Consider the following 14,245-nt stretch of genomic DNA (forward strand, 5'->3'; position numbering starts at 1 on the left):
TGAGGAGTACTGTGTACTAGGGAGGTGAAAATTTGGGGGTTTGGTGTTAAAATTCTTTTGGTTGCAAGTAACGGAAACTCAACTCAAATAGCTTAAAGAGTAGGGGTGATATATCAACTCACTCCTGTCCGTTCCAGGGATAGAATTGGCCTCTGTTTCCATCTCTTGGCAATTGCCTTCTTCTGTGTGTTAGTGTCGTTATCTCCTGTTTCTGGATTTCTCCTATGCTCTGTGTGTTTGATGGGGGTAGGAAGGGAGGTGTGTGTGTTGGAGGTATGTGTGTGATATTTTGCTTGGCAGCCCCCTAGAACTACATGAAAAAGTAGAGAAAAGCAGTTTCTTCCAGGGAAGGGATACTGTTATCTTCTGCATTATGGAGGATGTGAAGACCACAAATGAAATGTCCACGAGGAGGCTTCGGTAAGGTTGCCGGTGGGCCCTTAATGATCACATCTGTTAAACTGTATGGTAAATCTTTGAAACATTTATTCTTCCTTGTCGAAGTAATTCCAAAATATTCTTAAAGAAATCTGACATGCAAAATTCTGTTTAAAAATCTTCTTTCAGGGTCAATTTACAACCTTAATTAGTATGGATTGGTGAGTGATTATGCAATTCTCCTAGAAATGAATATTACTGGATTGGGTTGTAATGAGTATTTTATAGAGAAAGTCAGTACATGGTGTGTGTTTTCAGTCTTTGTCATCTGGTTCTAGTCACTGTTTGGCAATACGATTTTATACGTGGCTCTGTTAGTGCAGCCAAAAACCTTGCATATTTCACAACTTGCCACTCTTCTCGAAGCTTTAGTTTGAGACTGAAGCTTATAGCACATGCTGCTGGATTAAGCGTCTAAAGTGAGTCTCAGGGGCCTAAAATATCTCTTGTACCCACACATTTCCTGGTAGGCCAAACTTCACAAAATAAACATAGATGACCTCTCATCCCTCCAGTCTTCCGGAAAGTTTGGAAATGATGCAACCTTTTGGCAATATGACATGACACATTGCTTTACTTGTGCAGAGCATGAACTTCCTTCATTCTGCACAACCCTGGACAAACAAGCATTTACATTAGCACTGCCCCGGACTCTGAAACAAAATCGCATCAACTTGAACGAAACTCGACATTAAAGAAATGGCCTTGGCTAGGGGAAGAATGAGTCAACATGTGACAACAGGGGAAGGCTCGTGGTTGCTTCATGGTGACATCCAAGACATTTGAGAAAGTAGAAGCTGGTTCTTCTGTCAATACCTTCATTTCCTTTCTTTTCCTCGTCCCCCCTGCATGCAGGAATAACAATGTCTGGAATCAATATAGGGCTCTTCTTCTGAGCCGTTGAGTGTTTTCCCACACGTGGAGCTGGCTGGCTTTGCTCTTTCCTTTGCGGGAGAGAGTGAGCTGGGAGATTTCCTCTGGCTCCCCTGCCTGCCTCGTTTGTCTCTCTACCACTAACCTAGCTCTCAATGCAGCTCCTCTTCCTGGGATGGCTTATTCTGGTTTCTCTTTTTCAATAAATATAAACAAACCTTTGAGCGTTGGTTAGTGTGCTGTGTGTCTCTTTTAACCCCTTTTGATTGTTTCATCTACTTTTTGCTGATTCCCAAGATGAAATAGATACACCCTTACTTGTTTCCCAGGGATTTTTGTTTTGTTTTGTTTTTAAAGATTTTTCTTTCTCCTGCAATTGCCTGATTACTCTGTTTTCTCTACTACTAAAAGATAATCCATGCTCAGAAGAGCCACAATGTCACAATTATGGCGCATAACTACGCACAACAATGGTTGAAGAATTCTGGATACAGAGGTGATCCAAACTATTTTACTCATAAGGCCCTTCACCCTCTGTTTCCAACCTATTTCTCCAGCCTGTTACTCCTTATAATGTATCCCACGTGACAATGCTTCTCAAACTAGACAAAGGGAAGAAAGAGCCAGCTGTTTTCATTTCCTGTCAAGGTCAGATATGTGGTCCTACTGTGCAGGACTAGGGTGCAGCCTGGGCGACACGCCACCCACCACATGAACTCTACACCTGCTCTATATCTTGTCCAAGGAGTGGAGGCCACTGACCATGTCAAGTTGCTAATGTTTCTACAGCCTGTTCTTAATTTCCTTTCTTACGTCGTCACAGAATGTAACAAAAGATTCACAGTTCACTGACGGCACTTGGAGTAGCCCAGCGATAGGGCTCTATCCTCACCAGATTCTTACCATTTTTTGAATAAACCTTATTTGTTATAGCTTTTGAATACTGACCCTAGGTGTTCCCTCAGCCTAGGTGCCCCCATTGCCCCAGCTTTGCCTGGCCTATCCCTACATATCTTTGAAGGCCCACCTCAAAATTTTTTTGATTGAGAAATAATTCACATTACGTAACATTCACCATTTTTATGTGTAAAATTCAATAGTTTTTAGTACACCTACAGTGTTATGCAACCATCATCACTGACTAATTCCAGAACATTCCCGTCACCCCAAAAAAGAAACTCTGTACCCATTAGCAATCACTTTCTACTCCCATCTCCCCCCAGTCCCTGACTACCACTACTTTCTGTCTCTATGGGTTTCCTTATTCTGGACATCTTGTATCAATGGAATCATACAATATATAGCCTTTTATGGCTGCTTTGTTTTAGTTAGCGTAATTTTTTCAAAGTTCATCCATGTTGTTAGCTAATTTTTGAGCTTTTGTGGGTGCTAGGTACTATGCTGAGTGCTTTACATATGCGAGATCATTAAATCCTTATGTGATCTTCCGTGAAGTCGGTTTTATTATTTCCGTTTTACAGATGAGGGCACAGGCAGAGAGAATAAATTATCCAAAATCATGCCCTATAGGAGTGAAAGCTGGGATTTGACCTCCTGGGCATATCTGACCCCAAAGTCATTGCTCCAACTGTTAGGCTTTCAATAAATGGAAGCTTTCAATAAATCTCTCTTTTGGAGCAGGCCCATGCTGTCCTATTAGCACCAACAACATTTCATTTCTAAAGATTTGGTGGAATTTTATCCTTAGTTTACTTGAGTATTTCCACAAAGCGCAGCCAACAGTTCTCATTTTTCCATTCAGGGTCTTACAAAATAAAAAATTATTTGTCCCATTCTTCAAGCTTACCCATTCTTCAAGCTTACATCATACCTAGCATCTAAAACCCTGCAAAGTGTCATTTGTTTATCCCCAGTCACCTACTGATCCTATCACACAAACGGAGGCCCTTATTGATTTCGTCTTTGAATTTGATCTTGAAGAAGACTATTTGGAATTCATCAACACATACTTATTAACATGTCTTTTCCAATTGTTGTATGCTACAAAGATGTTCTTTTCTCTCTACTGATTTCCTCTTTCTTTCTGGGAAATGAGAGGATTCAAGACACCACTTCACTGTCAGGGAAATCTTTGTCATCTTTTGTTTTTTACTGCTCTTTTATCACACAGAAGCCCTAATTATTATGTTACTGGTGTCTCCCGGGGTGTGGGCATAGGCACTACCACTTATTAGAGGGACATGTGTCTATTTCTATCTATGGATATAGATATGTCTTACAATTATCACTATCATCATATAAAGTGTGTTTTACTATCACCAGTTTATAGGTAAGGCAAAGGGGGGTATGGAGAGATTAACAAACTGGCTTAAGATCACCCTTCTAATAGTAAAAGAAAATCTTGTAGTAAAGGGCCTGTTTAAATGATTTGATCATGAAACCCTCCTCTCCCTCTGTTTTAAAAAACAACACTTCCATAAATAATTCAAGAGTTTGTATAATACCATCTCACCTCCCTCAGCTTTTGTCACCCTCCGAAGCCTTCCCGGAAAGAGTTGATCACTTCCTTCTCTTTCTTGCCCTTGCCCTAGAGCATCGTGGTATTTAGGATGCTGTGTTGTAATTTATTTGTTTACACGTCTGCCTCTTTCTGACATAGGGCAGGGCCTGTGTCTTATTTTTCTTTGTATCACCAAGTGATGCCTAAAACCTAAAAAGTGTCCAATCAGTGTGTATTGATTTGAATGTCTGTCACTGTCATATTTGACGTGCACATTTCTCAGAACATTGCTGAGCAATGTTGCACATTGCTCTGAAACAGGGAAGAAGAAAAACAAACTCGTCACTTCTCAGTGCTTCTTGGGAAGAAAATCCTACATACATATATATCTTTAGTTAAAGGGCCCTATGGGTTAGTGTGGACTTTGGGTTGGCATGTGTTCTCATCAGATGAACCTGCCAAGATGGACGAGTCAATTTATTTGAGTGGGCATGTATCAATATGGCTTCAAAAAAAGATGCTATTATGCCATCTTGGTGGGTCCTTTTTCTTTTTTAAATTCTTTTCTGTCCAAAAATGCTTTGTTTTCTTATCATGCTTTGATCCAACAGCAGAAGATTGCTTATCCCGTTTCTGGATAAAGCTGGGGCAAAACTGTTTTGGGGTTCCTACCTTTGGTTCTGTGTTCACAGCTTCTTTTATTGTCCATACTCTTGTATACACTGGTTCATGACCTCACTCCCTTCTGCCCCCGACTTCTGCCTTTTCGCCACTCCATTTCTGTATCTGCTACCAAAAAAACATTTTAGGTCATCCTTCTCTTTTCATTACACATATCAATTAGCACGTGCCTATGGATTAATGAAACATCCCCATGAAGAAGGACACTTCACAGAGGTCAACTGATGTTCCTCAGGTCACACAGGAAGGTGAAAACTAAACCCAGAATCCAGATTTCCTGACCTATGTCTTCCAGTAGTTTTCACTCTCAGTGTATTTTTTATTGTTGTCGTTAAAGCTTCATGCGTTAACACTGCTCCCCGCCCCCAGAGTTATATATAGAAAGAGACATGAAAAGCTCTCTTTTTGTAAGACATTAAGGGAATGGAAATTGTGAAGAGAACTGTGAAGAGCCTCCAAGTTATACTCATTATTTGCCTAAAGGGCTAGGGTAAGTGCACAGGAAAGAGTCGTCTTCCTACCTCCTGAGGGTGGACCCAGTTCATCTGAGGAGGCCATTCTCTGGCCATCCCTGAAACTCATGCAGGTGGTAATGGTGATCTCATCCTTCCCTGAGCAAGTGTGGCCATTGCTGAAAGGGCAGACACCCCCAGGGAGTAGGCAGGCGGGCCAGGATGTGGGGAGGGTGACTCAGCAGGTAACAGTGGTTTCTCTCAAGCCACCCTGCAGAAACGCCCAGGAGCTCACCCTTTCAGACAAGTTTCAGAGGAGGGAGACCAAACTCCTCGTTGCCCATACTATTCTCCTCAAGACAAATTTTCTGTTTTCCCCGTTAAGAGAAAAATTTCATATCCCGATTCACATAAATCAGAAAATTCCTTATGAATTTGACCACTGCGATATGGGTTCCTTTTCTTTTACTATGAAAAGGATTGGTAATAAGCACATTGCAACTTTATTTCAGCTCCTGAAAAGATGTTGGGGTGCTGCAAGTTGAGGAGCCACAGGACCCAGCACAGTCTGGGACCCACAGCAAGTGGTTGAGACATGTTTGTTGAAGAAGGGGGCAGAAGAATGGAAAATTTTGAAAGAATCTCTTCTTGAATTTCCTTAATTTATTCTGAGTTTAATAAGCATATAAATATGATGTTTTACTGAAACTCTAAATATAACTCTTGATAACTGAAAGCTTGTAGTAAATAAAATTAATTTGAAAAGAGTTGATGTCTTTTTCCTTACTGCTAGGCACTAGGGTCATAAGAATTGAAATGTTGTTCCCTTGAAGCATATTTTAAAATGTTTTTTCCTTTCTCAGAGAATATTTTTAGAACGAACATTAACATGCAAATTATATGGATAAACCCCCTCTCCCCGCAACCTCCATAATAGCCCATGAAGTCAGACCACAAAGGCACAAAGAAAGTCTTATTACTTTTAACCTTTGGGGAAAGCTCTTCCTCGACCACTCGGAGTTTACTTGGGTATCAGACTCAAAACATACCTATGACTCCCAACGGCTCTGCCAGATAACACTCCCCCACACATACCGAGGTGCTCTTTGCACTCTGCTATGGAGACTGCCTGGAAACTAATGACACAGACTGGGAAGGACAAAGTGGGGGAAAGGGATTTCTGAAATGTCAGCGACTCCCTCCTGCTGACTCTTTCCCAACAACTTGTCAGGGGCTTTTCCCTGTGGTCCTGGAGCTGGATTTTCCCACAGGTAAACTGGGTATTCAGCACTCACTGGGGGCTCCTGCTTTTCTGGGAAGCCCTAGGGTGTGATCTGGAACTCAGTTGGGGTTGGGGGTATCCCCTATGTCTGTTACTTCAGGCTGCAGGCCCTGGGCTGGTATGAGGCGTGAATGACGGAGGTGAGGTTTGGTGCTTCCAGGGTTTGCTGGTCCCAGCCACACTTTTTCCTTGTCTCCTAAGACAGAAATCCTACTCCCATCATTCCACTGCTTTAAAACCAACTTTGGGCCTTTATTACCCATAGACAAAGTCATAATTATTTAGTATAGCACACAAGAATCTTAAGGAACTAGCTCCAACCTACCTTTCTTCTCTCCTTTCTGGACATTCATTCCTCCAGCACACTGGATGCCAGGGCCAGGCTCTCTTCTTGGACCCACCTGTCCCACTGATAATGCCTGCTAAGCTGTCCTTGGGACCCAGTCAACTGCCAGCCATCACCAAGATCCCTCCTGAACTTATTTAAAATCTCTATTGTGATGCTTATTGCATTAGAGTAGGATTACTTTCTTCCATCTCTGTATCTCCACAAGACTAGCAACTCTTCAAAGGCAGGGGCCATATCCACGTCTCTGAATTCCCATCTGCCACACAGGCCCTGGCAAGGGCGGAGTTAATTTGGTGCAAGATGTACATATTATATTCTAGTGTATGCAATCTGCTCCTGTCCTGGGGGCAAACAACTAGGAAGTGGCGTGACCCCAGGGAGTTCCAGGCAGGGTCTGCCAGCCCTCCTATCCGCTCTGCTTGGGATTTCATCTCCCTCAAAGGCTAGAAATTAACTAAGGTTGAATTTATTTCCCATCTGCAAATGAATTCAAGTCAAATAAGAAGGCAACATTGAAACAAAGACTGCTGGAGTAGGAGTCAGTAAAGTTGGATTCTAGCCTTAGCTCTGACACTAACTAGCTGTGCAACTTTGGAGACATTACTTGGTCTCTCTGATCTTCAGTTTCTTCACCTATAAAACTAAGAATTTGGTCTAGGTGATGTTATTTCCTAGGGAATATCCTTAGTCTCCTATGGGGCAAAAATCCTCAGGAGGGGTTCAAGTGAAAAAGAAGTGGGTGATCCAGCTTCTTAGACACAAGACTGGCGGGAAGCGCCTGGCACAGGCCAGGTGTCCAAGGAGTCCTGAAGAGATGAGGGGTCCATTTGTCCCTGCTGCCTTTCTCTCTACATCTCAGGGTACTAGAGGAACCTGATCGAGAGCTTCATCTCCCCTTTTTGCTCTGCTTTCTTTTCTTGTCTTGCTCTAACTCGCAAACTCTCCCTCACCTCCTCTCTCTAGCCCTGCACTGGCTCCTTTGAAAGGGACGTTTTATTCTGATGTTTACTTAGAAATGTTAGTACTACAAAATCTGGCGTGGTTGAAGAGGCCTCAGAGTGAAGGAGAGAGACTGAGGCCTCCTGCTTGAAGGAGATTTGGGGAGGCTCAGACCCTGGCGGCACCAGTAAAAGGAAGCCAACTAAGGTAAACTTTTTTTTTTTTTCCAGTTCGTAAATCCTCCTTGGGAAACTGGCATAATAGATGCTGTATAAGAACTCTACTGAATTCTCCCCTCTGGAATCCTCGGGGCGCCTGACATAACCCTCACCCTCCGCACGGTGGAGGGCTGAGAGGCCTCCCTCTGTGTGCTCCATCACAACTTTCCACTGAATCTGGGTTTGGGCTGCTTGATTTGAATGGGGGATTGTTCACTTGCAGCCAGTGACCGGCAGAGCTGCCAGTTCCAACACTTAAAAAATACAGTACTGCTTTTAAAGCAGAGTAGAAGGACGTTGAAGCAAGGATGCAGGGGTTCCTTGTCAAATACACTGCCCATCTGTCCTGGCTCTCCTTGGAGGGAGGACTGAGGCTTCCCAAAGGCAGAGAAACCCAGTCCCCCGACCTCCCTCTCGGAACCAGCAAAAATGGAGAAAGAGGCCCGCTCCAAGTCTGTGCTCTCCAACAGACCATTCATGGGGCAGATTCAAAGCCATAGTTCCTTTCGCATTAGCACACACTCAAAGTCGGTATTTATAGATTAACTACAGCCTAGATGTGTGCCATGGACATCTGGTATACGCGCCAAGTTAAGTGCTGTGAAAGACATATCTCTGAGATTGCAAAGAATGTTCCATACTCTAGGAATCAGTGTAGAAATTATACACATGATCTTTCTAATGAGATGAAATGTAATTAAATGGTTAAATATTCATATTTTAATTATTGGAAAGAAACACATTAACGAATTATTGTTGAAATATTTTCCACATAGAATCAAGTAGGAAAACCTAAAGAGTTAGTCTTTTCTGTGCATAATTTCATTGCAATGGAATAATTTCATCGCTTGCTGCAGCAGGAACATTTTTGTACAAGAACTGAAATTATTGAGTGATTTGACCATTACTGAATAAAACCCTTGCTAGAAAGCCGAATTGCTACTATTGGTCACCTTCAAAATTCCACAGGAGTGTTTGGATACAAAGAAAATGGAGATTCTCTAAAAAGGACCAGTTTTATTTTGCTGGTGGTGGATAAAGGGCAGAATGGGATGGTCTCTGACTGTTCTCTGGGATTCAGACAATTCATTTAAAAAACAGGGGCTGGCCCGGTGGTGCAGCGGTTAAGTGCGCGCGCTCCCCTTTGGCGGCCTGTGGGTTCGCAGGTTCGGATCCCAGGCGCGCACCAACGCACTGCTTGTCAAGCCATGCTACGGCGGTGTCCCACATAAAGTAGAGGAAGATGGGCACGGATGTTAGCCCAGGGCCAGTCTTCCTCAGCAAAAAAGAGGAGGATTGGCATCTGATGTTAGCTCAGGGCTGATCTTCCTTACATACACAAAAAAACAAATCTAAGACATTTCTCCTCCCAGGTCCTCATGAAGTGCTGGGGAATGGATTCTCGCATAGGCAGAACACACCTTTTCTAGCCACTGATAACATCTGTCCTTGAAATTGATTATATTAAAGCATTAAGAATGTGTTCTGCCAGTCTTCAGAGCAAAAGAAACAGAATATAGAAATAATAACCATGTTGACGTTCTAGATGAGGCCCCCTGGGGATAGAACAACGTTCCTATGAGAGAGTATGTCGTGAATGGGTCTTGTAAAGGCAAAATTTCAAGACCACAAATACACCTCAGGAAAAAAGAGGTGCATTTTACTATTGTTCCAAGTATTCTTTAGGCAGGAAGATGGAGAAAAATATTCAAGGCATCTGCAAAGGAAATGAGTCCAAAAATTGCCTTATTTGGTGCTTTCTCAAAAACCACACCTGCCTCATTCACCAAATAAACAGTTTTTTTCAGCCTTTATACAAGATCAAGCCCTGCTGCTCTGAGGAATAAATCAGAGGCTTTACACTTACCACAAAAATAACTAATTGAAGGAAGCCATTTACCTTTTTCTAATTTTATCACATTAGAAAGAGCAAAGATTACAAGTAAGATACAATTCTTATTGCCTGATTGATCAAGTCAGAATGCTGACCATATTTTTACTAAAGAAACAATGCTATGTTCTCAAATTCTCAAAATGAGTAGGCCAGAATTACTTAATCAAATCTATAGTAGGAAGTGCAGAGCTGAACAATGCCCGAGCCGGTGTGTTTTGACTTCACTGTCTCCATGGTAACGTGCACGAACGAATTAAGAAAAATATGAACGATTTGTCTTTAGGGTAGGAATTTGCCAAATCTAATTTAGTCTAATTAGTTTTTAAATTAATGATATTTTAGGTGGTTAAATGTTTTCCCAGGAATTCTCATACACGAAACCTATTGGATTTACTGACTTGGGTATAATTAAATGTCGATATTTTCAGAGTAAATCAGTTGTGCAGTGAGAATTACTAACTTGCATAAATTAAAGTGGTGAGTATTTCAACAAAGGCTGTGTTGGTAAGAAGCCAAAACAACTGTTCAAAAGTGAAAATTTGAGTTCAGCTGATTGTTTGACATCATGTCAACCCCATTTCTTAAAAATATGGAAATAGATTTTTAATTAAAATTTTATCTGATTTTAGGCAAATCATACTAGTCTATGCAGGCTGTGTCCTCAGGGAATTAACTGGAGTACAATGAAGGGCAAAGCCACTGGAACCAAAGAGATGTCAAAGTGACACTCAGGAATACTGAAGTCCAAGGACTCTCTCAAACCACGTTCAATCTGGAGTATCTAGAAACTGTCTTCCATCAAAGGCCAAAGTGAAGTACATAACCTTTCTCGCTGCCACAGTTTAAAGAAATGAGCAGAAGGCTACGGAATAGCTCAAGAACCTGGCTGGGTTCTGGGGGCCAAAAACACAATCAGTGCCAGGAATTGTATGGGGTGTGTTGGAGGCCCGGGGAACCTCCTTTTGCTCCGTAAGATTAATACAAGGTTAGCTAGAGTGATGGAAAAGAGGGTGGTAAAGAGTCAAAAAAAAAAAAAGTGAAAAACCTGAGCTTTGAGCACCTGCGCACAAATAGCCAGAATGCTCTCTGCAATTGGTATTAAGTGACTGAACACAGGGAAGCAATTGTTCCTGCACAAACTAGTGCATGATCCTGAGCAAAGGATCAAAAGACAATGCAGGACTGGGGTGATGGGAAAGGAAACAGGTCTGCCCAAGAGAGAGAGAATTCCCTGAGACTCTCAAAGGGCTTTCACAGTTTGTCAGTGTGGAAGGCTGGAGACCTCGCTGAAGAAATATTCTGTATATTTAATTGTGAACACACACTCACACGCACTGTTTACGAAACACATTCCATAGTATACTGCTATCATTCTCAGTTAATAAAACTTCCTACCATTCTGAACTTTAAGACAAACTTGCTAAAGATACACAGCTGATCCAGGAGTCTTTGAGTGACAATTTTAGTCAAGATTCTGCTACTCAAAGTAGGCAAACTAGTCACACAACACTTTTTACAGCACTACATTGAACCAGTCTTGTATTTGAGTGTACTGCATGTTGCCCTGGGCACTGTAGCCAATTCAGAGAGGACTGCTCCTCCCAGTCAGCTCACAAACCAGGAAACAGTCATTCGACAGATGGGCAAGACTACAAAATGGATTTTCTCTTGGTGTTAGGAATGAGGAGAAACTAATTCCTTCTTGTCATTTACAACAACAACAGTTTGAGTAGAGCTTAGAAATATAAACAAATAGCTCAAGAGAGAAGACAGATTTAAAATTAAGATAAAGAAGTTAGCTGTTGGTTCTCACTTTTGTATATCACCAATGCATATGTTAGCCGTGTTTTCTGGACTTCAGAAAATGCTTTTCAAGTCACTGTGGTAAATGCAAAAGCTAAAACTATAATGCTTCCAGAAGAAAACATAGATCAGCTTTGCAATCTTGGAATTGGCAAAGGTTTCTTAAACACAACACAGAAAGCATTAACCATAAAAATGTAATAAATTGGACTTTATCAAAATGAAAACTCTGCTCATCAAAAGACACTGTCAAGAAAATAAAAATGCAAGCCAGAGACTGGGAGAAAATATTTAAATAGGTATGTTTGACAGAATATATAAAGAATGTATACAATCCAACAATAAAAATACAACTCAATTTTTAAAATGGGCAAAAGACATAAATAAACACTTCACAAAGGTAGATATATGGATGGCCAAAAAGGACATGAAAAGATGCTCAATATCATCAGTCATCAAGAAAATGCAAATAAAAACCACAATGAGATACCATTTCACGCCCACTAGAATAGCTAAATTTTGAAAGACTGACACACCAAGTGTTGGTGAGGATGTGGAGCAACTGGGGCTCTCATACATTGCTGGTTGGGATATAAAATGGAGCAACCACTCTGAAAACAGTCTGACAATTTCTTGTAAAACTAAGCAGACACCTACCCTATGACCTAGCAATTCCATTCGTAGGTTTTTGCCCAAGAGAAATGAAAACAAAAAGATTTGTATAAGAATATTTATGGCAGCTTTATTCATAATTGTCAAAAACTGAAAACAGCCAAGGTGTCCATGAACAGGAGAATGGCTAAACAACTGTGGTATATCCATTCAATGGAATATCACTCAGCAATAAAAAGTAACAAGCTACTTATACATGCAACAATGTGGGTTACTGTAAGAAACATTATGCTGAGTCAAAGAAACCTTACACCAACGAGTACATACTATATGGTTCCATTTACATAAAGTTCTAGAACAGGTAAAAGTAATTTATGGTAAAAAAAAAAATTCATAACAGTGGTTGCATATGGTGAATGGGGGTGGGGATTGATTGGGAAGGAGCTTAAGGGAACTTTCTGGCATAATGGAAATGTTCTATATTTTGGTTGGAATTGGGGTTACATTTGCCCAAATTCATCAAAAGTACACTTAAGATTTGTGCATGTCACTGTATATAAATTTTACCTAAAAAATCTGTAAACACATACTGAACTCTAATTAGTGAAAAGCATGTTAAAATGTTTAGGAGCAAAGTGGATCGATGTCTGCAACTTACTTCGAAATGCATAAAAAAAATATGATGGATTGATGGAGGAATAGATATTAGCAAATTAGCAAAATGTTACTTGTGGAATTTAGGTGGTGGGTATTGGGACAACGGTTGTCCATTGTATAGTTCTTTCCACTTTTTCTGTACATTTGAAAAATTTCATTAGAAAATGTTAAGAAAAAAAATAATGTTAAATATACATTTATCCTACGACCCAGCAGTTCTTCTCCTAGGTATTTATCCAAAGGACATGAAAAAAATATGTCCACACAGAGACTTATAAAAGAATGTTTACAGTAGCATTATGCATAATAGTTTCAAACTGGAAACAACCCAGGTGTCCATCAATAGGAGTATGGATGTGCCAAATGTGGTATAATTTATACACTGGAGTGCTACTCAGCAATAAAAAAGAATGAACCACCAATACATACAACAAGATGGCTAAATCCCCAAAACTGTTTGTTAAGCCAAAGAAGTCAGAGACAAAATTCAGGAACAGGCAATCAGAACAGGGATTGCCTGTGAGGGATGGGAATTGATTGTAGGGGGCATGAGACAACTCTCTGGGGTGATGGAATGTTTTACATCATGATTGGGTGATGGATATTTAAGCGTGCACATTGATCAAAACTCACTGAATTGTACTCTGAAGATCTGTGCATTTCTGTATGTAAACTTTACTTAAGGTGGGTGGAGGGGAAAGCCTAGGAAGAAAGAGCCCAAATTATGAGCAGAATTGTCTTTCTCTGTGTGATTACAGATGCCGACTTAGAGGCAGTAGAGAGCTCTGAACAGGAGGAGGCAAAGGTAACGGATTTCGTGTCAGAAATCCAACTCTGATTAGTAGGGCAGGTCTCTTCCTTGAAATGTCTTGAGATAGAAAAAAAAAAGTCACTTAACATTTCAAGGTGTTGTAAGATGAGAAACAATAGTAATATCTTAGTCAATTTGTCGACAATAGAGATCTCAGCCCCAACTTCACTTGTACAAGATTATGGCCACACTGGTACATTTTTTCTTTGTTTGAGGAAATGTACAGATTAAGTTCCAGTAGGGAAACTAGATGTTGAAATTGATGAATTGAAATCCTTGCCCTTTAAGTCCCCCTAGGCCCTCTCTCCAGAGTCTATTTTATCCCTAAGGAAAAGAAGGTGGGCTAGCTGCTTTGTTTCCTAGTTCTCAGCAGGTTAGAAGCAGCAAATTGGAAATGGCGAGGAGGCAGTGAAATAGCCAGAGGCCGTCACTCAGACAGCAAGTGACAGCTCACAGCAGGCAGAAAGGATGAAACGAAGGGAGAAATATAAAAAGCCAACCTAAATACTCAAGCATACAACAGTAAGCTGAGGTTCCCCGCAGCTCAATTTATTTAAATAACTCCTTAGCGCACTGCAGTGTTTTACAGATCAGTCTAAAGTCTTTTTTAATGTCCTAAAAGAAGAATCAGGAATGTAACGGCATCCGCTATACATTTTTCTAAGTCAGAGAATTGCTATAGTTTCCAAAATTTTAAGGCGATATGATTAGAATATTTAAACATTTTTGATTAGAGGGATAACTTTAGTTATTAAAAAAATTACTTCTGTAAAAT

General features: G+C 40.8%; 1 long non-coding RNA gene across 1 annotated transcript in view; it reads right to left on the reverse strand.

The window, feature by feature from the left end:
* The window catches only part of LOC147915204 (uncharacterized), a 31,213-nt gene extending 26,148 nt beyond the window's left edge, over window positions 1–5,065 (reverse strand). Inside the window, exons 1-2 of the long non-coding RNA XR_015554394.1 lie at window positions 4,975–5,065; window positions 4,445–4,561 (exon numbers count right to left, since the gene is read on the reverse strand). This is a non-coding gene — a long non-coding RNA (uncharacterized LOC147915204). The remainder of the gene's footprint in view (window positions 1–4,444; window positions 4,562–4,974) is intronic.
* Between the last annotated feature and the right edge of the window lie 9,180 nt (window positions 5,066–14,245).

The sequence above is a fragment of the Ceratotherium simum genome, chromosome 15, assembly GCF_057802395.1.
Source record: "Ceratotherium simum simum isolate JZ-2026a chromosome 15, ASM5780239v1, whole genome shotgun sequence".
In the NCBI taxonomy this organism is placed as follows: Eukaryota; Metazoa; Chordata; class Mammalia; order Perissodactyla; family Rhinocerotidae; genus Ceratotherium; species Ceratotherium simum.